The sequence below is a fragment of the Armigeres subalbatus genome, chromosome 3 (genome assembly GCF_024139115.2).
Source record: "Armigeres subalbatus isolate Guangzhou_Male chromosome 3, GZ_Asu_2, whole genome shotgun sequence".
Classification (NCBI taxonomy): Eukaryota; Metazoa; Arthropoda; class Insecta; order Diptera; family Culicidae; genus Armigeres; species Armigeres subalbatus.
Window position 1 is genome coordinate 77,009,992 of NC_085141.1, and position 9,929 is coordinate 77,019,920.

General features: G+C 44.6%; 1 long non-coding RNA gene across 1 annotated transcript; it reads left to right on the forward strand.

Annotated features, from left to right (window-relative positions):
• The first annotated feature begins 1,352 nt into the window (after positions 1 to 1,352).
• LOC134219492 (uncharacterized) lies at positions 1,353 to 8,023 on the forward strand. Its single transcript, XR_009981580.1, has 2 exons — positions 1,353 to 1,872; positions 7,701 to 8,023. It is a non-coding gene; the product is annotated as an uncharacterized LOC134219492 (long non-coding RNA).
• The last annotated feature ends 1,906 nt before the right edge of the window (positions 8,024 to 9,929 follow it).

Consider the following 9,929-nt stretch of genomic DNA (forward strand, 5'->3'; position numbering starts at 1 on the left):
CAACTTATTCATTAACCAAGATAATACATGTCACTACTCCGACTTAGAGACACCATTGCTTGAGGAAGATTTGAAATTGAATTCTGACCAGTTCCACCTCAACTTCATTGACAATAGACGAATTTAGTACTATTCCAATTAATTCCACCACGTTGTATTGCTTTAGCGATACGTATTTTGATCTCAACTGTTAGGCCATCTTCAGTGTATCGTACTTGACTCGACTCAAGTTAATTTAATTTTTTATTGTGATTAGTCATCGGCGTGGCAAAAATTATGATCAGCGGCGCGCCGACCCAAAATCGCCAGCGGCGGCGGCGTGAGTAAAACCACCGGCGGCGGCGGCGTGGCGCGGCGGCGCACAGGTCTAGTTGAAACACGAACGTAACGTGGCTAAAACTGCCTAAATTGACAAACTCGCCTCCGACGATTTTCGGATCGGCGCGAACCTCTAAAGGCAATCACAACCTATGACCAACCTATGAGTGGACCAACGGAATATTTTCAAGCTTTTATTTAGCTTGAATGAAGATAATCAATATAGTTCATAAAATCAGAACTAGCCTGAGTAACTCCGCATTAACGCTGCAACAACTTGTTTCGTTATTACTCATCTACACTTGTTGCATCATTATAGCAAGCCCAGCTTAACAGCAGGGGCCCCTTCAATCGAAATGAGTACAACCAACTTGCCCGTAGCAGATTGCAGCGAATACATTGCTCCCGAAAGTGACCGCAAACCAAAGCGCTCAAATCCCTAGATGAGCTGGTAGTTAAACTCCTCGATGCAAAACAAACGCAACGAAACGCCCCGACCCAACTTATGCCGCCGTATCATGTCATTACGGTTGTCAAGTTTACCAACAACCTCCTGCACTGCCACCGCGGCCAGCATCCACCCAGAAGTCGGGTGGTGATGGTGTTCTCACACAAATCGGATTGCTCCTCACGCGCACACCCTTCTTTCTCATATCTGGCGAACCGGTGCAGCACCCGGGACAGTTTCAGAGTCATCAGCCGGCGTTGCGGAGAATAGCCAGCGGGGGCAAAACCTTAAACCCACCGAACGACACAACACACAACAGGCAGCAGGCGGCCAGAACACACAAAATCCAGACCGATGGACTTTCTGCTCATGCTAGCGGTAGCTGCATGCATGTACATAATTCCATGAGACGAGAGTCGTCAGCGGAGAGGACCATGCAGTGTGGTAGGTGGAGGCATGGCATAACATGAAAACAGATGGAACACGGTGAAGTGCGAACAGATGAATGCAAGGCGAGGCAAAACAGTTCACAGCTAGTCCAATAACAAAAGCAACAACATAGTCGGCAAGTACGCGCGCTTACAGCTTGACACTCGTTTGGAATGGCTCTCGATAACTCGCTCACTCTATAAGATTACGTTGATTGGAAAAGAGAGAGAGGTGCTCGCTCGGCATTGAAGCAAACTGCCACAAAGAAGGAAGTTTCTGTCGACGAACCCTCTCAAGGTTTCATTTTTGGCGGTCACTCGTCGAACACTCACGGCAACTCACTCAACAGATGCAGTTTTCGAGCCGAAGCACATTTTGCCAGTGTATTGGTGAGAGGCAGCCGAACGCGGTGCTCACGTTCTCCTTTGGTTCGTTCTGGTGAGTGACCCGAGCGCGGAGTTGATTTGCCTTGGCGATATGCCACGGAACCACGCGCGCCTAGTGAGTAGATACTCGAGAACGGAATAATGTAAGCAAGTAGCGAACGTGAGCGCACGCGTGCGCGCTTTTTATTATCTGATACATTATTATTCGCCTTCACCGTCGTCATCGCCGTCGCAGCCGATTGCTTTAGCCAGCAATCTTGGGAAAATTGTTGCCGTGCCGCTCATCACTAGGTATGTATTTAGTGCGCGGGGACTTTTGGTCGCTCTTGGGAAAACTAAAAAGGGTCATGCATTGACTGTTGATTGGTAGAATAGAGAACGGGATTTTTATTGTCGAGTGATTTTCTATAATTGGGAAACTTTGACGAATCATCTTGGGAATTGATTGGAAATGTTTATCACTGATTATAGATTTTAGATTTTTGGATGATACTGTTTGGAAAAGCAACCCAAAAAGTATAGTAATTTTACATGACTATTGCAATAAGTTGTAGACAGACTTATAGATAAAAAATGAACCCGAGTCTCTTTATCAATTATCCTAATTCTATTATATGCATATGTTCCGATGGTTAGCAATTTCCAATATAAAAAGACAACATAATTCAAACGGCAAAATATCTCACAAGTTTCTTGTAGGTATTTCCCATCGTATAAAGAAACTCCTCTTGACAAACAAAGCGTGCGATGAAAACAGCACATTTTCTCTTGCGACTTCAAGTTAGCACCAACGAATGCGAGAGAGAATGGGTACAAAGAGCGAAAAACATTTTTCTCCGGCTTGGGTTGGTACCGAACATGATACGTGTATTTTAAATGATATAATAATGTTTGATAATACCCTCTTTTGAGCCGAAATGGGGCATAGCGAATGCGAAAGCGAAGACGACTCTGACGCGCAGCGATACGACGTCGGTTGCCTACCTTGAACGCACCTCCAGTCAAGTGTTTTAGGCAGATTTTAGAAAGCGAATGCCTAACAACCTTCCCACTATATAGCGGCACAGTGAGTGTTGTTTGCACCGCGACTTCGTTTTCGCTATCGCTCGAAGAATGCCACTGCCTCTGTAAGCAACGTGTAAAGTCTTCATCGTAGTTGATGATTTCCATGAGTCTAATGGAATAGACGATGGTTCAAAGCGAATTATATGGAACACGAGTCAAGTTATCAAACATTTGACAAATGATCTAACAAATAAATTATATTAAAGGTAATCTTGCTGGAAGCTTCTACCAACGTATTCTTGAAATGTTTAAGACTTCCTGCACATTTCATTACATCAGAAAAAATCGACGAAATCATCATCTGAATGCTCAAGTTGCCCTTTTAGAATGCATACCTTGGAAATTCAACTGCAATTATTCTAATCCCTTTCTTTCCTTCCATTCCCCAGATATTCCCGTTAGCGTAGAGCTACCGACGTGACAATCGCCTGTGCCCGCATCCTCTGACAAATCACAAGTTCAGCATGCGAACACTGCTCATCGTCCTACTCTGAATTCCTGCGTTGCCCAAGCAGGCACCCCTCTCCACCGTCAACACCAAACAATTTTCATTTATTTTAATCATCGCAAAACGAATACCCATAAAGTCCCATCTTCTTTCCTGAGCCGTCCTTATTCGTTCGTTCGTTTGTTCGTTCTGATTCCCGCAACTCAGCACTCGCCGCAGCATTGCCAAGCGGAGCGATTGAATGAGCGAGCGCTCGCTCGCCCATTGAGCGGACCTCTTTTTCGTTGTATTTCGCCAAGTTTTCATCCGGCCCAAACCACCAGCAAGCGTTCATAGTTGATGTTGGCTTACATTCATACTCCGAATCTCGCCAAACCGCCTACCGCCGCCGTCGTCGCTCCCCAAGATAAAACTTGAAGCCATTCCAAACGCCATCCATCCACATTGGCTGCGCCGGTAGATAGGTACGGCCGACCTGCTGGATATTGGCTGTTGCCGGTTGAGTGTACAAGCGACACAGGCGACGACCAAGACGAACCAGCGAGCGAACTCTACTCATGCTTGCTGTTTTGCTTTGGTGCTGGCCCCGAAAACCATCGTACCGGGGAGATTGTGTGGCGATGGAGTGGAAAATAATGATTACTGAGTGAATAAAAATTGTCAAAAAAAACTTATGAGATTTCGAAAAATAGCATTGCAATGGATTCTCATGACAGCAAGGTGCATTTCGAATCAATGTTTTAATTCTATTATTAAAACATGGTAATTAAGGCATACTTGCAGTGACTTTTTTGACTCAGTTCAAAATTTCATTTGAATAAGTGACTGAAAATATAGAAATTTTCATTATGATGGAGATTAAACGCGATTCAATACCCCACCGAACTAATAGAACAAGCAATTTGCAATCACATATTCCTATGATTTGTTGATGATAGAAACAATAAAAACTTTATTTTCGTATTAAACAATAAATAGTAGAGCTTGATGAACAATTAGTTATTAACTATAGACGATTTTCTGGGTTCAATGTATATTGAATAATTGAATCTACGAGAGGATCTTTCATGGGGTTTGAGAAAATCCCCCCCGGGATTCGGGGGAATCCCCCCCGGGATTCGGGGGAATCCCCCCCGGGATTCGGGGGAATCCCCCCCGGGATTCGGGGGAATCCCCCCCGGGATTCGGGGGAATCCCCCCCGGGATTCGGGGGAATCCCCCCCGGGATTCGGGGAAAGAAAGATTCCCTCCCGGGATTCGGGAGAATCCCCCCCGGGATTCGGGGGAATCCCCCCCGGGATTCGGGGGAATCCCCCCCGGGATTCGGGGGAATCCCCCCCGGGATTCGGGGGAATCCCCCCCGGGATTCGGGGGAATCCCCCACGGGATTCGGGGGAATCCCCCACGGGATTCGGGGGGATCCCCCACGGGATTCGGGGAATCCCCACGGATTCGGGGAATCCCCACGGGATCTGGGGAATCCCCACGGATTCGGGAATCCCCACGGATCTGGGGAATCCCCACGGATTCGGGGAATCCCACGGGATTCGGGGAATCCCCACGGATTCGGGGAACTCACGGATTCGGGGAATCCCCACGGATCTGGGGAATCCCCACGGATTCGGGGAATCCCCACGGGATTCGGGGAACTCCCACGGATTCGGGGAACTCCACGGGATTCGGGGAATCCCCACGGATTCGGGAACTCCCACGGGATTCGGGGGAGTCCGCCACGGGATTCGGGGAAGTCCCCCACGGGATTCGGGGGAATCCCCCACGGGATTCGGGGGAATCCCCCACGGGATTCGGGGAACTCCACGGATCTGGGGAATCCCCACGGGATTCGGGAATCCCCACGGATTCGGGGAATCCCCACGGGATTCGGGGAATCCCCACGGATTCGGGGAATCCCCACGGGATCTGGGGAACTCCCACGGGATTCGGGGGTATCCCCCACGGGATTCGGGGGTATCCCCCACGGGATTCGGGGAACTCCCCACGGATTCAGGGAATCCCCACGGATTCGGGAATCCCCACGGATTCAGGGAATCCCCACGGATTCAGATTCGGGGAACTCCCCACGGGATTCAGGGAATCCCCACGGGATTCAGGGAACTCCCACGGATTCGGGGAACTCACGGGATTCGGGAATCCCCACGGATTCGGGGAATCCCCACGGATTCAGGAATCCCACACGGATTCGGGGAATCCCACACGGGATCTGGGGAATCCCACACGGATTCAGGGGATCCCCACGGATTCGGGGAATCCCCACGGATTCGGGGAATCCCCACGGGATTCGGGGGAACCCCCCACGGGATTCGGGGGACCCCCCCACGGGACTCGGGGGAATCCCCCACGGGATTCAGGGGAATCCCCCACGGGATTCGGGGGAATCCGCAACGGGATTCGGGGGGATCCCCCACGGGATTCGGGGGAATCCCCCACGGGATTCGGGGGAATCCCCCACGGGATTCGGGGGAATCCCCCACGGGATTCGGGGGAATCCCCCACGGGATTCGGGGGAATCCCCCACGGGATTCGGGGGAATCCCCCACGGGATTCGGGGGAATCCCCCACGGGATTCGTAATACCGTAATACCGGAACAATAGAACTGTCCTTAAGAAAATATCGCAACGATAGGCAACTGTGTCCTTGTATTGCTTGGTAGTTTGTTTTTTCTGTGATTAAATCAAAACTCTTAGGTTTAGCACAATTTACACAAAATTTATGAAATAAGAGTTGGAGATCAGAGAAAAAAATCAACAGTTTATTTTTAAAGAATTTTTAAAATCAATTTTGTTTGACGCGGTGCTTAACTCCTGTCGTTTTATCCTATATATGAAACAGAGAAGATCAGAGAATTGATTTTCCTTAGTTTTCATGCCACTATTCGGGAATCACAGCTGCTACTTTGCTGTACCGAGTTTTGCATAAACCCAGTGCCCGGAATACATAACAATAAGCAGCTCTTTTCTCTGCGCATCGATAATTTGCCTGCCTTAGTTCAGTCCATCCCTTTCAATCATTCATTTATTCATCCCTCAAAACCTTAGGCCCACGTGTCTTGCTACATTGTGCTTTTCAAATCAGTTAGTCTCTTTAGTGCACAACAAATCAAGTCTCGCCGATTTATCCCATCTCGCATACTGTTTGGCGGTAGCGTTGTAATGCACGGCGTTGACAATACGTCGCCAGCATGTCAGTCTATGCTCAGCTGAAGATAACTATTATAGGGCATCAAATATCAAATAGAATTTTACCTTAAAAAAGTAGTAAACTCTTTCAATCAATTTTTTGAAGCAAAAGTATTTGCAGAATGAACTTTAGTCCATTTTAGTGCTGTTTTGGAAGTGCATAATATATGCTTGTAGCTGCTATTATAGAGTAGGTACACATCGAACCGTATGAAATAAAATTGATTGTTTAAATTGTTTTGCTTCTCGTGTGGTGCTTCTCTGCTACGCAGCAGTGCGAAGAAGACGCAACCGTCCTCGCTGTCTCTATCAAGGGAGAGCGAGCGTCTGCTTCTCACACACAACCTGGAACCGAGTAGCAAACAGCAGGGACGGCCGCCGCAGGTTGGAATTTAATTCGTTTCCGATTCATGTAGTTACGTGATGATGGGAATGGACGCTCGATTAGTTATTATTGACTGACTGCCTGATATTGAGATGCGATATCACCCCTTCTAGTATCAAATCTGGAGCTTTGCTTTCGTTGGAAGAGTAATTTTGATTGAGTGTTGAGTTCAAGTTGTTATGCTTTCTTGATTTGATGGGAACACATCGCTCTCTCGCATGCTCACATCCATATTGACGGAAAAACATGTCACCCTCATGGGACGTGGAGTGCGTATGAACCAACCTACCCTTTGAATTGCATGACCTTTATTCAACTCATTCTACACGCACAAACATCCTGCATAGGATGGGATTAGGGTCCGTTTACCAGGGAAATTATTTTAAATGTAAGAATCCACCGCAATGTGATTAACTTCCCTACGGAAAGGGTCATTTAACCGATAGCTAAAAGACCACCGGGAAAGACGTTCAGATAAAATCCTTCAATTTCGCCAAAAACAAATACGATGTTCAATCAAAATACGCTATGTGATTTGGCAGCATGTCCGTTTTAGCCAAAAAATTTTTTTTTGTTATTTGTCTTCTCAACTGGTGTTTCTTAATAAAAGAAGAGGAAAACAAAACAAGATCAAGGGGTTTTACATATACCCCATAAACAGATTGTGGTCAATTTTCGATATCCCCTTCCTCAGTGTGGTCAATTTCCCACCTAAACGTTCAAATATTTATAAGAACCGTGGAAGAAGCTGTGTGCATGGTATTTGAACAATCCTAAACAGACACAGCACTGCTTCTCGATAGCACTGGAGAAATTTGACTGGGACGTACGTTTTTTCCTTTCTCGTACAATAAAGTTGTACCGAAAGGCTATTATTTCACTCCATTTTTGTGTGTGCACAAGCAAAAAAATTATTAGCTAACTTTTCATATAGTAATTCTTAACGATTTTCCCACGATTAAATTGGGGTTTTCTTCTCTTTTAAAAGTTTTTTTGTTTTGTCTCTGCATTTCTATTCCGTAGAGCTCGAGCACGACGCCTTGCCACAGCATCCTTGACGTCAAATGCCCACGGGACTGACACTTGTATCCTACCACCACAGTACATTCCGTAGTCAACATTGAAAATTCCGCACTGACAGCCATAAGAATAATCGCGGGATGGAAAGAGATGGGTGCGTTCCATGGTGACAGTTTCATAAACGGCAAGCAGAAGAAAAGAGACGACATGTATACTACGAAAACATCAGTCCCGTGCAAATGCCCGGTTGAGCAGTTGAAAATACCTGATTCCAAATCCTAAGCCCCTTCCATCGTTAAATAAAATGTAAACCTAACCTCGAGTCACCACGAGTACGTTGGCCTATGTTTCTCTTATTCTAACTGTTAATAATAAGATGATATCGATTGTACATATCACAAAGAAATGTAGCTCCGTAAAGTGTTATACACGCCTGAGCCTTATTTGATAGGCGACAGGAATAAAAAAAAATAATGAACAATTTTTCATGTAATCCTTATTTTTTTTATGGAATGTCGATTCAAGACAAAATTTTCAAAACAACTTATCTGCTTTTGTAAACAAAGATTCAAACGTCGATTTTACGAATCTGATAGCTCTCCCACGCAAACTAACACCATCAACAGGTAGCGGAAACCTTCACCTACCTATTGATGGTGTTAGTTTGCGTGGGAGAGCTATCAGATCCGTCAAATCGTCGTTTGAATCTTTGTTTACAAAAGCAGATAAGTCGTTTTGAAAATTTTGTCTTGGATTGTATTATATAAAAAATCTTTAGTGGATTCTAAAAGGAATTTTTACTAAACATTAGAAGAAATCCAGAGCAATAATGATAACATCACTCCGGAAACATCTTGAGAATTTTTTTTGTTAATTTTCAAATTCCAGAAGGATATCTGGTCGGTGTTCTGCCAAAACACACCAAGTGCCAACAAAAAATCACCTATTTTTCTGTCCAAGCTTTCGTTTAATGGATTTAATTATTCGCAAATCGTATCAAATCACCCCATAACTGAGGATATCATACATCAAACATACGTTTGAATTGATATAAAATGATTCCCGTTTTCCTTGTGCGAACAAAATATTACAAGTCAGTCAAAAAGCCGCTTGGTGCGGTTTAGCTGAACCCCGACTAATCAAGAATGTAGGATTTCCGTGTTTGAATTGCAGAAATAATTCCTATCCTACGCAGAGAAAATACCGACTTGATTCCATAAAAAACCAAACCGAAAAAGTCCCGAATATATCCCAAATAGAATCCTGACTTATTTTCGGGAGGAGTTCTGAATGAATTGTAAAAGAAATCTTGACAGAATTTCATGGGGAATCCAGATTGATTTTCGAAAGTAATATCAATCCAATTCCCAAAGGCATCTCTTCTGAATTCCAGAAGGAATTTGCATGCGTGAAATTCGATTACACTGGATTTTGTTTTTACACGATTTACATTTTCTCAATTTTCCACTCATCCTAAATGTTTAACATATATTAATTATCATGTGATTTTTCTTTGATCTATTCTGGATTTTTTGAAACATGTTGTGAAGAGTTTGGTGACAAATTGAAGTCACACGATCAAAAATACGAGCGAAAAAAAATCGTGTAAAAACAAAATCCTGTGTATAAGATCCTTCCACGGAACCAGTTCAACATGATCCGTGCTGGTAAAGTATTGACGATGTTGATAAGCAAGTTTATGTAGGAAAATTCTGTAAGAAAGCAATGTTTTGCAAACAATTTGTTAGTATGGAATGCTCTCAAATCCATTTGCAGCGATCGATACAATAAGAGTTGATGTGTACGTTCAAGAATTCTTGTAGCGGCGGTTACTGTCCATTATCCGAAAGCATAATTCATAACTGAGTGTTGATATCAATGTATTACGCGATAAGCACGGTAATATGGTACATTGCAAAAGGAGTTGAATCCGTACTAAAGGAAATGAATTATCTAAACTATTCCCAGCAAAATCCTATTCAAACTTTTTGGGCTTTGACAAAGGCACTTTTGTGAAAGCATATTGAGGAAGCGGACTCCTTCCTAACTTTTAAAAACAGATTGAAAATGTAGCCTAAATTGCCGACAAACGATCTGTGCTGGAGCTAACGGGTACTATCTGATAAAAAATCCCCCTCCTTGGAGTACCAGTGAATGGATCTCGGATAAGTGATGCTGAACTGCAGTAAAGTATAGTAAAGAACATAAAAGCGAAACATTTATCAATTATTC